This window comes from Haliotis asinina, chromosome 3 (genome assembly GCF_037392515.1).
Source record: "Haliotis asinina isolate JCU_RB_2024 chromosome 3, JCU_Hal_asi_v2, whole genome shotgun sequence".
NCBI lineage: Eukaryota > Metazoa > Mollusca > Gastropoda > Lepetellida > Haliotidae > Haliotis > Haliotis asinina.
Genome location: NC_090282.1, coordinates 20,963,469 through 20,979,012, shown reverse-complemented (window position 1 = coordinate 20,979,012; position 15,544 = coordinate 20,963,469). Strand labels below are relative to the sequence as shown.

At 40.4% G+C, this 15,544-nt stretch overlaps 1 long non-coding RNA gene across 1 annotated transcript; it reads right to left on the bottom strand.

The window, feature by feature from the left end:
• Nucleotides 1-12,009: 12,009 nt before the first annotated feature.
• Nucleotides 12,010-15,036, bottom strand: LOC137276642 (uncharacterized). The gene is made up of 2 exons (XR_010956577.1): nucleotides 14,946-15,036; nucleotides 12,010-12,986 (listed from the first exon to the last, which is right to left on the bottom strand). It is a non-coding gene; the product is annotated as an uncharacterized lncRNA (long non-coding RNA).
• Between the last annotated feature and the right edge of the window lie 508 nt (nucleotides 15,037-15,544).

The following is a 15,544-nucleotide window of genomic DNA, read 5'->3' as shown; positions in this document are numbered from 1 at the left end:
TGTAGATCAAGAAAGGTCACATCTGATAACGTCTCCATACTCCTGTATTGGTTCTTGGCGATACGTAGGTAAACCTCACTAAGGCAAAAGCCGAGTGGCCTGTTTGAGTTGGCGCTGTTGCGTTTACTCTCCGTCTGACATGTTTTTGATTTTCATTTTGATTTGCAGTTGTGATGACAGACGAATAAAAGCCCATCACTTTCATAATCCAACAGTTCATGTTGCACATTCCTTTCATGTTGGTGGTATTAAGTTAAAGTACTTTCCTTCAGGCCGCACATGACCGCTCCCGATGTATGCAGACTTGAGAGAAATTCATATTGGTATTTTTATGAATTTCAGCAACACGCCCTCACAATTTGTTTTTACACTTTTGCGTTTCTTTTTGAGCAGAATATATGTGGTAGATTTGTAAACTGGAAATATTAATGCAATTAAATATTTGGTGGTACTTTTATACGCTGAATACCACACACACGCAAACACGCAAACACGCACACACGTACGTACGCACGCACTCACGCACGCACGCACACACACGTATATGTATGTTTGTGTGTATGTGTGTGTGCGCGGGCGTGCAAATTCGCAATACAATATTTGTCCTCCCATGTGTACATTTAACTGTAACACCTTGATAAAACTGATCTGACATTTATCTGACATTTACATAAAGGGAACGACAACCCACAAACTCACCCAGAAGGGTTATAACGTATCCTGAAATGCTATCGGTTGTGTCATAAGTACTATTTTGTATTGCTGCAACTGGCTTGTCTCACCAAAATTCCATGGTGCAGAGGCAGTCGTGATGTGGTAGGAATATAACTATAGCATAAAACAACACTCATCCTCGAACATTTTGAAAGCAATCTAATAAGAGTATAAATCGCACAAGTCCGACCGGATCATGAGCATTATGTTTAAGAATGACTACCTGATAATACCAAGTGTTTATCGAAGAAATGAGCACATGCTGCCCCGCCCACAATGGCTTGTAACACAAACAACCTGGCACCAAAGTATGACTGTCAACCCTTGAAGATGCGGGTTAGAATTGGTTTTCAGTAACCCATGCTTGTCGTAAGAGGCGATTAACAGGATAGAGTGATCAGACTCGCTGATTTGAATATTGCTGAGTGCGGCGTACAACTAAACTTACACACTATATCTTGCCACTGACGGGAACATAACACTAGATCCTACTCTATAATATTAAAACCACGCCAGTGACATTATATACTGTTATGCCAGTTTTCTTTTTGGTTGTTTTAGGTGGCATTTATTGGCTTAAAAGCCTTCATGACTGCCATGGGTGGCATGCGTCGCATATAAAGGCACATTGATCACCAAACTTTACTGAAATACTAAATGCCACGTTTCGCACATGCTTTTGTCACTCAATTTGTTATCACTTTACCTGTCTGCTTCACTCGCTACATAGCACAGGCCCATACAGCCTAGTGGTTAAGGCGTTCGTTCATGCCGAAGACCCGGGTTCGATTTCCCACATGGGTACAAAGCGTGAGGTGCATTTCTGGTGTACCTCGCCGTGCCTTAGCAGCAGTATTGCTGAAAGTGGCGTAAAACTCACTTACTCACCATATCTCACGAATCCTTTGTTTTCTAACAGCGCTTAACGTGTATCATAAAAGCAACCAGTACAAGTGAACTGAGTGGTACAATGTATTGTAAGCGTCCCGTAACCCCGAGACCCTCCACTCACCGTTACTGAAGTACGTCACGAATCCCTCATCGCGAGTAGAGCAAGTCACAAACAATGCCAGCGTCTCTTGTTACCGCCAGCGGAGTGGTAGTTGAGGGTCAGTTGGGGTGTGACAACTGACATACTATGACCCGCTAAGACTGCGTAAGGTGCCCCAGTTCCACGAACAGCCAGTCCGATGAGTTGTTTTTATGACGAATAATAAGCATCTAATCATAATAACATATGTTTAGAGGGCATCGGGCTGGTCAGGCCCTGTGGAAACAACAGCTGACAGCTCTATATCGTATGTATGAGACTGTTTTGTCATTTCGGACATACTGGCAGGTCAGAGCTTTTGACCATCGTCCCACGTTTGAGATATTAGGTTGTCAGTCATCAGCGTATTTACCTAAATCACACCCTTACAACCCCTCATGTTGATCACTGGATTGTCTTCCCCAGGGTCGATTATTTACCGACCTTCACCATAACTAGCATTCTGCTGCAAACAAACACATACTAGTATATTTACCTACTACACAAATTAAGCAAAGATCTGAATGTTCACTTTGGTCAAGAGTGTCGCATAACAAGCACATAATTACTGCGCTAATCATGTACGTTTTCAAAATGGACGCCTTCCCTGAACCTTTTTGTACATTTACCATTAAAACCACGGTCGCTGCTTTGCCAGTTTCAAACTGTGCAAATGAAATAGAAAGAAAGAAACGCCACCAAACATTTTTAAGAAACGCCACCAAACATTTTTCTGGTCTAAAACAAAAGTTTTGCAAAATATGGTAACATTAAATGTTTTATTGTAAAGAGCAATCATTCAGCAACAGTATTCAATAGACAACAAAAAGAAAAACGACCTAGCTCTTGATCTATAATCACATGAATGACACTGGGGTGCATTATCCAGTATTCGATCACCAATCGAAGAATCGACTGGGAGCTTCTACAACTTTCTGGGCAGCATACATTGTTCAACACTGAATGTGGCCACCCTTAGCAGTGATGCAGGCCCGAACCCGACGTCGAACAGAGTAGGTGAGTCTTCTTGATTAGGGATCCGACGCAATTCCTTTTTCCATGACAGCTGCCAAAGCGTTCCTCGTCTATGGCTACTGGCGTTTCCGAATACGACGTACCAGTCTCCAAATGGAGACAGATCCCGAGAGTGTATCCAGAAATAATTTTCGGCAGTGTTCGAAGACATTTGGCCAAAATCATCATATACAACACCCAGGTTCAACAACTATACTCTGTGCCGTCAGACTGCCCATTGACCTAAGAATTGACAGAAATATGACATGGCCTCCTGCATATTCTTATGACGGGGCAACGAGCACTAATAGCTGTCACCAGAAGTAAGAATAACGCTATACGATAAGAATGTTGACATTCTCCCTGTACCCCAGACAGGTCTATCTCTTGTTGAATTATGGACACGGGAATCTGTTATACGAAGGGTGCGTTTTTCAATATCATGCCCCAGTCAAACATGCATGGTGCACATAAAACACTGTCACAGATTAAGTGTATTTTTGAGGCCTTCCTCGTTTGCACCCTAAATTTTCTAAAAGTACTCTTTCCGATTTTAATCCACGAAATCTTTGGCTGTTGTTTAACGACCATATAATCTAGTGATTGACATTATGGGTGTGGATCTACTCAGATGACATGCATTAAGCAAATCAGCGAGTCTGACCACTCGATCAAGTAATTTTTCGAACAGAGTAAAGTACTGAGGACCAACTATAAAATGATACTCTCGGGTCTTTATACTATAGCGGCGAAGGGATCTGGTGGATGTATCAGAATGGAAGGGCCATATAGACTCCCCACTTTAGGAAGTCTACGCTACTGGTAAAACAAAAAGACCGGCGAGTCTTCATTTATATGTTTTTATCAGTAAAGCTTTGGCTTGGTGAAGTGGAGAAATGCTAGCCAAGTCAATTTCACTCGCCCCTTTCCGTAACCCCCAAGAAGACATTCGGCTTGTCCCGGAATAACACGAATTGGTCACGAATGGATCAACTAGTGAAATCTACAATATGAGTAATGTTTTGTGTTCTGGCACTTAGATGTATCCGACTGAGAGTATGGGTTTGAATCCGGGATGGGACTCATACCCGCGAGTATTACTAGAATCTGTTCTTTCCTAATCCTAAACAAAAGATATATTGCAGTTGAAAGACAGTCGGTACTCTGACCAACGCCAACATACGTGGGTGCAATGTCGGTGTTTGGTGACATTTGGTGAAAAGGCGATAGGTCGCCTTCCACATTCATTAGAAGTACGAATACGTTATATCGATTGTACAGTTCCAACCATATATCTTGAACATATGTTTGCAAATAAATGAACACACAAGCTCTCTTCCATTTGGTGCTGTGAAAACTGTGTGAACGCATCTCTGAGTTCAGTGATGACACACGGCGTTCGGTTAGGCATGTCATGTCGTCTCGAGCACGTACTAGTTATGTGCGCTATAAGTATGCTAAAACAATATCCTCTGGTATCAGCCGCTAACAAAATAGTGTTTATGTAACGCCACTGAGCATGATCGCCTTTGAATTGCACGGCAGTTGAAGGAAAATCTCACCCACAATTCGAACCGACTTTCAAGTGGTTCTCGGAGTACACTGTCAACATAATTCTAACAGCTCTAGCCTCTGGCGTTACATTTCTCTACTTTTGACGTAGATGATCTCCTCATCAAGATTTCAAAGAAAGATCATCTGGCCTTTCGAACATGGTTACATTTTTCAGTAATTTTTATGGAGGGATGGACGTTATGTACATATTTAACAACTTTGGCTGTTTCTCTCACATGTCTTGTTCGAGGCTGTGCAGGTGTGTTGGAGACAGTAATGTGTGTTCACATTAAGCTGAAATGCTGACAGGGCGTACTTCTCCTTAAAAATGTAAGTCGAGATTCTCGTGTCCAGACTTGTTATTCCTTAGTCGTCCTCGTGTGGGTTAAAAGTGCGATGTTAAACAAAAAACAGACAAACAATGAAACGCTCAGCCAACATTGTGTTCTCTCTTCAGCATTTACCTAGGATTATGTCCCCACTTTTTCTTGTCACACATTTTCGTTTAGATTTTACCTCAATTTTCTTTGCACAGTTTTCCCTGACTCACCGGTTATTTTTTCACATTCCCAGTCGACGATGATAAATCCCTCCGGGCATTAAGTCCTCAAATCCACAGATGTGAATGACGAAGATGCGTCAACCTGATTTCGTATAAAACCTCCGGCAATGTCTGCACATAAAACATCAATAACCATGTCTGTGAATATGTTTTACTGTCATAAAAGCAAGTATTGTGTTGAGCTGATTCCCCGCACAATTTCGTTTAAAGGACACCTTTATTGATCTACTCCGTTAACACTATCAAGCTTCCAGACATAATCTTGCACGTGCTTATCCTTGCATCTGTTTACTACCACAAAATACATATTGTGTTGAGCTAATTTGTGTTTCCGGCACAATTTGTATCTCCAACACATAGTTTTCTAATCTCACACGTGTCAGAAGTTTTATGTATCAATTTTCCAGTCAGTTTCTGCAGACATTTCAACATTTATTCTTCGGAGCATAGAGATCCGAAATGTTCATTGTGATGATGAAAATGTACTCACATTAAACGTAATCTCTAAAGAGGTCAACCAGAATACCTCAGCAAAATATATTTCAGTCCATATCCATATCTTATCGTGCTTAGCGTATCTCTTTCATCTTTTACATAATTTATTGCACTTTGAATTCTTTTCGTATTTTATTAAAGAAAAGAGCAATCTAGGAGTCTGGTTTCACGGACTGGGTTCCAATCATCCACAAACCATCGTGGCGACCTCCATAAGGTTTTGAGTTCGAGCAGGTGAAATTAACAAAAAATGTTTTATTCTCTGGTCAGCGGCTAAATTACAGCCTGTCTTGGCGATGAGAAACACAGAAATATAAACTGTGCCCTAACGACAAGGTGTGGTTGCAGCTGATGAATTGCTGAATGTTCCTGGCTGAATTCAATAAGATGCCTGTCCTGAACGCGTCCAATAAAACACCTAGCTGTCTTGCTTTACATAGCTGTTATGAACAATTACCTCCCGAATTCCACAAATATCACGCGCACTAAGATATCACGCCAAACCACGAGACCAAGTTGTTTACAATATTTGTCTGTCAGCTTTCTGATATCACTGTCCTGATATCACTTGTGTGGGGATGGATGTCCTGTTGAGACGTGGGATGTGCAACAGAGAAATGTGTTGACTCCGCAGTCAAGGTCCAGCCAAAAGTATACACAGCAACATTTAGTACAACGAAGGTGTTTTCAAAGAAACTGCTCATGATAGATACACGGCCACCGTACTTAGATCACACTTTCTTAGTTTGGTAATATGTCGCAGTGGTATTCATTATAAACATCATTGTAAGTTTATTGCATTGTTCTGTTACATTTCAGTGGAGGACGTGGTGTTTAACGTTTACTTGACCACACGTCGCTCATATGACTACGTGCGTGTGTATGTATGTGTGGCCGCGTGTACAAGCACACCATAACATGAGTCTTATGCCGATCAGAATTGTCTCGTGTGACAGTGAAAATAGACAATTCCAATTCCAATTCCTTGTTTCATAAGAAAATGGTATTTACAAAAGAATTTTAATTTTAATACTTAATAACACCATAGTTCTATAATTTAGGCAGCATACCGCCACTAAGAAATCACAGACTGACCAGTTTTGATGAGGTACATGATTAACTATGCATCTGGCTCACTGGTTACACTTGCTGTGTGTTTTTGCGCTCAATCTGTGTAGTTCTGTAGCGCACAATCAGATTGATATGATATCAGTTCCGTACCAGACCGCCAAAATGTTCTAGCATCAGAGCCTCGTTTTCCACGATTTTAAGGTTTCCGTTTGTCAGCGCTCGCTGTACGATGTGTTTGCAAGGATTAGAAGGAGCGTTACAACATAAAAGTGTCAATACGTATCAAATCATACTGTTTAATGTGAATGGATCTGGTTAAATGAACCAGTCTAAAACGTTCTGGAATGGTTTTCGCACTAAGCTGCGCAATAGGACGGAACCCAGTATACAGGAAATTAGACTGTTCTGCTACCAATGTTTTGGCTTGCCCAGCAGGTTTCATAACGCTAGCTCAGTGAGATACCGTGCCACAGTTAGGCACGAATACCTCACACATACACTCCGAGCCGACTAGTCCTTGTACGCATTAGTTCTGAGCGCCAAGCAACACTAACATGTACCATATTTTAACGTCGTGTGGTATGACGCGGCCAGTTATTGAACCCTTGACCTTCAGGTCTCTGGACGGAGATTTAACCACTATATATACCATGGAGGCGGTCAAACATCATTGTTATACTCTCTTCACACCTGAGACGGAATGAGCCGGAATGCTGTCGTAATGAAATTGAGGGAGCCTTAGTTTATTACGACGTGTTGCACTGACTAGTGATTTTAGATTGAAATGACGACTCATTTCAAAGGATCTGGAGCATCAAGTATAATCCAACTTAGAACCCTGCAAGAAGAGAGGGCTGCAGAACATTAACTTACACCTTCCATGTGATAATATCACCATTGTCCTTCATTGCTATGATATTATTGCTGAAATATATTATTGCAGTTTTATTCCTACTGCAATTTTAATGCCGTTGTAATTATTTTGTGATGATTTCTTTGGTTTGAAAATAAGCCCCAAAACGTAAAAACCTATGCAATTGTCGATTATATCACAGTTGTCGTTAGTTGGTTTCACACAGGATTCTTTTAAGGATTGATTTACGATTAATATTGACCATTCCGTCTTAGTGTCGTTAAGGTATATATACAGATGTTTCAGTGACTGCGAGTGAGTGAGTGAGTTTAGGTTTACGCCACACTCAGCAATATTCCAGCCATATGGCGGCGGTCTGTAAATAATCGAGTCTGGACCAGACAATCCAGTGATCAACAACATGAGCATCGATCTGCGCAATTGGGAACCGATGACATGTGTCAACCAAGTCAGCGAGCCTGACCACACGATCCCGTTAGTCGCCTCTTACGACAAGCATAGTCGCCTTTTATGGCAAGCATGGGTTGCTGAAGGCCTATTCTACCCCGGGACCTTCACGGGTTTCATTGACTGCGAGTGCGTCAGTGCTAGATTAATGTACGTGTTACGGTGAATCATAAATTCTGCCCAAGTTAATTGTATAGTCGTCATTGTTGGAACGCCCTGCATTGCTGCTGGGCTAACCGGCACTATCATTGGGGTAGTCCATTTTGGATGGATGCCGATGGTCTGTGAAACAAGGTAAGGCATTTATACAAACCATTTTCAGATTAACACGTGTATATTCAGACACAGGCAAAAGCCCAACCATCAGTCTCCTGATATACTGGCAACTAGTGAAAGATATGCAAATGAAATAATCTGTATGGAACGGAACTGCCATGAAAAAGAACACAAGCAAAGTCAACCATAGTTTAACGTAAAATCTACTTTACGGTCCATCGTTAACAAAGTCAAAGGTAAAGAGGTAAAGGTGAAATAAGAACGAATGTACAGAAAGAGCCATGCCTCCAAATAGCATGGCAAAAAAATGGTAAGAATCGTAGAAGATGTCAATAGCTATTTGAAGACTCCAATAGTCTCAAGCTCTTCTACAGAGAGTGAAACCCATTTTCTGGTGTCCCCCGCCGTGACATTGCTGGAATATTGCTAAAAGCGGCATAAAACCATACTCACTCACTCACTCAAGCTCTTCATCATTTTGAACTTTCGAGGTTCTGTGTTTGTAATAATGTTCGGTAACATTGTTTTATGCACAGACACAGATAAATCTTCACGTATTACGGTCAGCGCAGATATGAACACCGGGTCTACAGTAATAGTATAAATGACGTTTTCCTCACGGGATTAGGAAGGTTCCTCATTAATGCCTAGCAATAATTATACTGTGTGGCAACGACTTTGTGTGCATAAGATCTGAAATCTGTGAAAAGAGCGTCATGTGGCACTTCGGTCAAAGTTTAAACATACAAAGCATCAGTAAGGTTTCACAGAGTGAGTGAGCGATCGAGTTTAGTTTTACGCTGCACTCAGCAATATTCCAGCTGTATGGCGGCTGTCTGTAAATAAGCGAGACTGGACATCGATCGGCGCAGAACCGATCGGAGAACCGATGACATGTCAAACAAGTCAGCGAGCCTTACCATCCGATTCCGTTAGTCGCCTCTAACGACAAGCATGGGCGCCTCTTCTGGCAAGCATGGGCTGCTGAAGACCTATTCTACCCGGATCTTCATGTGTCCTTTCAAAAGATTAATGGTGGAAGACGTCCAAATTTGACTCATCGGTGTCCAAATTGAGGTCACATATAATTCCCGTATTTGGCGTATCATTTTGTGTAGAAAAATCACTTGCCTTTTCATGAGTGTGATGAGTGCCGCAGGCGAGACAGAGCATTTCCTTATTTGTTTCTTTATTGGTATAATCTCATGACATGATCGGAAATGTTTTGTCGATATTCGCAGCTATCTGTGTTTGATATAAAGTTGATACAAACATATCTCGTGACTGTTGAAATAGTTTTTTCGATGACTGTACACCTATCGGTTTTGGACATACAGATTTGATGAACCAGACAACCGTGTCCTTAAATTCTTAAATTCAATTGTTTGCTCCAGAATACTGAAACTGAGATTTTCAGGCAGTACAATTGTTGGATGGGTCTTGGTGTGGTAGCGAAGTTAGAAAACAAAGTATGTCGTTAAAATATCAAGTGTGTCATATATATGTTACAAGAAATATGAAAATTCCTGAAATTTAAGAAACAAAATTACACATATTTACAGAAATCAATTGAATTACTGAAATATTGACCTCAGCAGCTTTATAGTTTTCACGATAATTAAGTTGAATAACTATGTTGTGACTGAACTGCACTGAACCTTTGATCCTGCTCAACTTTTGACCCTACAGTATTTTATATACGATTTAATTCAATATTTCAGTAATTCAAATGATTTCTGAAAATATACTGATCTTCAAAAGAAACGCGACTCTGTTTTTGTCAGGTTTATAATTAGAAGACATAAATATGAACGCTTACTTTTATGACATTTCATTTTTTCGAACCTTGCGTTTCTTCTGTTGTTCTGCATATGTAAAGTGTTGTTTCAAGCACCATATTTTGACGTCTTTTGGTATGTTGCGGCAGGGAACCGAACTTGCGACCTTCCACTCTCCGGGCGGACGCTCTAACCACCGCACCACGGAGCCGGTCCCTCAACAGAGACATACCGTTGCATACCATTCTAGTATAGCAAATAACATACTGAATTATTCAACGTGAGATCCAAAAAGAAAAGATTATCTTAAAAAATAATGAGTTTCTTCGGTGTGCCTTGATATTTTACTACCAACGAACTGATAAGTGAAACGTCAATCTGATTTTATCACATGGTGGAAAGTGCTTATCACAAACACATGATTTATTCAATATATGAAGATAATTAATATCATATGTTCTGGGACAATCACCACAAGGTCGTGATATATACAGCTGGTGTATCATCGAGGATGGGCAGGAATCCCCATGACAGAATAGGATTAGTGGCTTTCTGGACAGCGTTGTCATTGTCCACTAAGCGAGTTTCCACAATGAACAAAACAAAACAAAACAAGCAAGGCAGTCCGAAGTCACTGATTCTCAGTAGCGACTACAGGACGTAAAACAGCATCAGGAAAAATGTGTTCAAGTATTTGCCGCGGGGCTATTGGCCATAGCGGAAGTGAAGTATGTAAGCCATGGCCAGACTGGTAATAGTGCAACAGATCGTCAACTGGTAGGATTCTTGATGGGAGGCCTAAGGCACAAAATGAAATAATGAAGCCGTCACCATAGGCTCGATTTAAAGTTATGGCCCATGAACGGTTGGAGGGAGGGGCAGGGCTGCACCTGAACCGATGGAGCTGGATCACCATCGGAAAAGAAAATGATGATATTTTTGCTGTACACCGGGGCATAGGGCGAAATGATGTAGGCGTGGTGGAATAGTAAATTCAGTCAGCACCGCTTTGTTGGTATTGTAACAGACCAGGGCACTTTAAATCACAATGCTACGATAGGAGGTAGCGCTAGCTTTCGAAATTAACGTCGGTCGTTAGGCCCGAAGTTGACTGAAAACTCACCACAGCGTTTGTTTTCTGCAGGCCCTGGTGGCATTGTTTGGTGGGAATTACTTTCAGTGGAACTACAAAATATCGAGCATTCACTTTCTACAACAACTGTTTATGGTTTATGTGTCAACCAAGTCACCGAGCCTGACCACACGATCCCGTTAGTCGCCTTTTATGGCAAGCATGGGTTGTTGAAGGCCTATTCTACCCCGGACCTTCACGGATAAATTAAACAAGAAAGGAGAACAACATGAATAAGTGATGATAATTAATAATACAAATAAAATCTTCAGCTTAGGAGCGGATGCGTCTTAATCAATATGACCACATGGTTGGGGGGCGTGTTTAACACAGCTATTCTACGAAAGGACCAGTGTACCGTGACGATAGCCACGCATGCTCCGAGGGATCAGAAAACTGGGTGATTATGATCGATGACGACTCGCTCTAGAAGGCAGTTAATATATAAACTGTCACTGCCACTGGGCGACCAGAGACAGTAGGCGACGGAGCACGATCTACGCATTTGGGACGCTGCTGAGATACGGTGACATGTGTCAACACGTCAGCGAGTCTGACCACCCGTTCCCGATAGTCGCCTCTTACGGCAACTCACTGTAAAGCCTTCCTGTAGTTATTTACGGTAAACTACTGGCAGCTAGGTTGCCAAACTTTTACCGTAAATAACACGGTATACCGTAAAAATAGCAGCAATTTGAAACAGTATTTACCGTAATTTTTTACAGTACACTACCGTAAGAATTACAGTGTCACTGTAAACATTTCCTATATTTTTTACGGTAAACTACTGCCAGCTGGGCTTTCAAACTTTTACCGTAAAAACACGGTATAACGTAAACATAACAGTAACCTGTAATAGCATTTAAGATATAATATAACAGTAAACTAAGGTAACAATTACCATACAATGTGGTGTGCACATTCATGTATTTCTACTTAACTTTAGACTTTACTTCAACTTTACTATCAGGGTATTAACTCAACCAACTTCAACCTAATATCATCCAACCTCTGTGATAAGATGCTCCAATATATATCCTTGTCTACAAAAGACGACTCAAATGAAGTTTTAAGTTTTATTAAAAGAAGAAAAAAAATGAGTCCAAGCATAGGGCGGACAAGCCACTGTAAGTGACACAATATCACAATGATCAACAGTTGAAAATAACATCTTTGGGATTTATGTTGGCTGACATTGGTCAAATGTAAAACAATATTATTGGAAAATGACCCATTTATATGCTTTCATTTGATGAAAGATTGCAACAGCTCATGGACGATATAGGTAAAGTGCAAAAGAAAAAACATATTGCTAATATAGCACCAGCAAAATCAATACTGATATATGGCAACCAGTGCCTGATAATGTAGTAACTGAAAACAAACAATATCTAAACAACTTCTAGAAAAAAAACATGTTTGGCTATCATTGAACATGAAATTTTGTATTTCTCTTCCAGCAAATAACTCAATGAACTCAAGTCAACTTGCATATAAAATTAAAGCACACTTCAGAAAATTGTATCCCATAATAAACTTGTACTTGGGAAACTTCAATATAATGAAAAATCACGAAATCAAGAAATTCAGGTATCACAACTGAAGCTAATATACATTGGCAGTTTGTAGATCTTGCATTTTGAGGAGTTTCCTAAGATAATTATAAAACATTGCTTTCTATCAATCCCATATACATGCAACTGTTTTCATGACCCATTTACTTCCCCTGCAAACCCTATAAGCTACCCATCATGACATGACAGTCCTCAAATAATGTTAAATAAAGAAACAAAATTCAACCCGAGCCACTTTATATTCTCTCCTGTTACCGACTGAACCTTTGACCACATCGCTGATATCCATCCTCCTACCTTAAAGTATTATTAATCCCTTAATGCAAACCAATCATTATTCCAACTGCTAGACTTTGCCCTCTTAGGCCTCGATCCATTCAAAATCGGCAAGTTCGTTGATGAGTTCTTCTTTCTTTTTCCCTGCAACCTTTTGATCCCATGTCTGGATCAATGCGGACGAAGCATCTGGAAATGAAAGCAGTAGCATCATTGCTTCTGCATTATCAAAGTTTTTCACAATAGATAAATAGGACTAAGTAAACTACATTTACGGTTTTAGGAAAAACAGAAAGTCTGCAATTAGTCTGTCTAATTTCCAGCAGCAGTTCATTTATCCTACAGCCATTCATCTTGATACTGGAGGGTTGGACCAGGGTTGAGATACAGGCCACATACATACCTTTAACATCTACAAGCAGACAGGACAAGGGTAACATCTATTTTCAGTGAATCTAAGCTTGAAATCCCTGATAAGTAGAACAGAGGCTTCTGGGGGCATGGCTCTGAACCACAATTTAAGGTAAATATGCAGAATTGTTTTTGAATTTTCTGTTTTAAATCTGGTAATAACCACTTTGTTCTGGTAATTACCACTTTTGAAACTGGTAATAACCACTTTTTTCTGGTAATTACCCCTTTAATATCTCCAGTTTCAACACCGTTGACGTCCACATCATGTAAATCCCTCAATAGGTTTGAAAATATCTTGTCTTGTCCATCTTCCTTAAGATATGCCTCCCTACATAATAATACGAGCTGCGCATGATTTATATTGGAACGGCGATAAGCAGGAAAGTTTCCCTAGGGTGTAATACATGCCAATCAATTTATGTTTCTTTCTTGCTGATCCCAACCTCAAAAGCATCCTGGTACAACAAGATCTCAAAACAGACTTCTCCACTACTCAAGATGGGATGATTTTTAAATATAGATCCTTGATGAAGACTTGTTAAAACATCTTCATCACGAATCTCTTCTGACACAAGTTCATAGAATCTCTCTGATATCTATACAGTGCTAACAGACTTTCAGTTCCTGAAACATACTGAAATGTTTTCCGCAACTGTTTATTGCTATATCCAAGGAATATCTCTCGAAGTTCTACGGTCCATTCTAATGGTCCATTGTTACAGGCAGAAAACATACCACGTGACTGAATTTCCTCTCTAAAATTTTCAATAACATCATTATCTGTCCCACATACTCTTTACGTTTCTGTGACAGCATGTTTCACAAACTTTTGACTATGAATTAAACTCCTCAATAATGCTTTGGATTTTCGAAACTGGAAGCAAATACTTGCTTTCTAATTTCAAATAAAATGATGCCAAGTTTCTCAAATATTGTGCGTTCGTGATGGGGCAAAAGTTACTGCCTTCATCATTCCAATTTTGACTTTTAGATACATCACTTTCATCTATATCTTTGTTCTGTAATGGAACTATGACGTCGAGATAATTATGCTCACCCACAGCAACAGCTGTGGTGGCACTATGTTCCGAGTCAGTCAAAGTTCTTGAGAGGTGTTCATCGCAGCCTATAGCTTGGTAGGATTCTTCAACATCCTTTTCTGCTTGTTGAAGTAGGTGTACAGAGATATGTTGAATATCAGAGGTTTGGTGCTTGCGAGATAAATGTGAAGAAAATGATGACTTTTTATTAAAACGAAGGCCCCAGTTCTGAAACGGACACAATACTTCCTCGTGTAGAGACATGTGTTCTCTTAAAAGTGATAAATGCTTACTTAGACTGTCAAAGTGGCTTCCACACCATTCTATACTACATTTCAAACATGTCCAGACCCGAGTAGATTTTGACCTACACACATGTAATTGTCCATGATCTCTCAGTGTACGAGATTTGAATGCTGAGTAAGTATATCAAGGACCCTTTCACGCGTGACGAAACAGCATGGAAACTGTATATTTGGAACATTTGGGTGAAAGTGGTAATATCAACATAGTGCCTAAGCGTGGACGTTTCAAAACTACAACATTTGCAACCAAACATAACCCTCGTGCACAACTGGAAAACTCAAGGAGACGGACAACGCATATTCCCTGGGAAAGACATGAGACTATACTGCAAATCAATACAGCATAAACCAACGTACTTTTCCTCAGATAATTATATCATATTCCATACCAGTAACCTGTGACATATCAGTTGACATGCGGTTGTCAGATGTCCTGTCAGCCCATCCCAAACCTCAAACAATGGCGGCATTCAAGTACACGATCCCACAAAACATCTGTTTACGGTACGAACGTAATATTGACAGTACTTTACCGTATTTAGATATTACGCTGGAGCGCTGTTAAAATATTACAGCGAACTACCGTATATCTTACAGTGATGGTTTACAGTGTACTGAAGGGCAATTCTAACCTTGATCTTCATGCGTAGACAGACGATTTTTGACATCTTTCACTTTCCAGAAGGATGAAGTCAAGGAAGTATCTGGAAGCCTAAAAAGCCACGAGTCACTGCCTATTACAACGAGTTTTGTCACTCAGACACAGCAGACGGAAGGGCAGACGGACAACCGACGTACACCAAGCTATACCACCAGCCACAGACAGCGAGGAGGGACCCGAGTGAGAGCCAGAGTTATCGAAGTCAATTGTACGCCCTCTTCAATAAAACCATTCTGATTTAACGAAACGTGTTGTATTACAACCAGGTTATCAGTAGGCGGTTTTTTTCATATATACTACTAAAACAAAGCAAAGAAAGTCGGATTT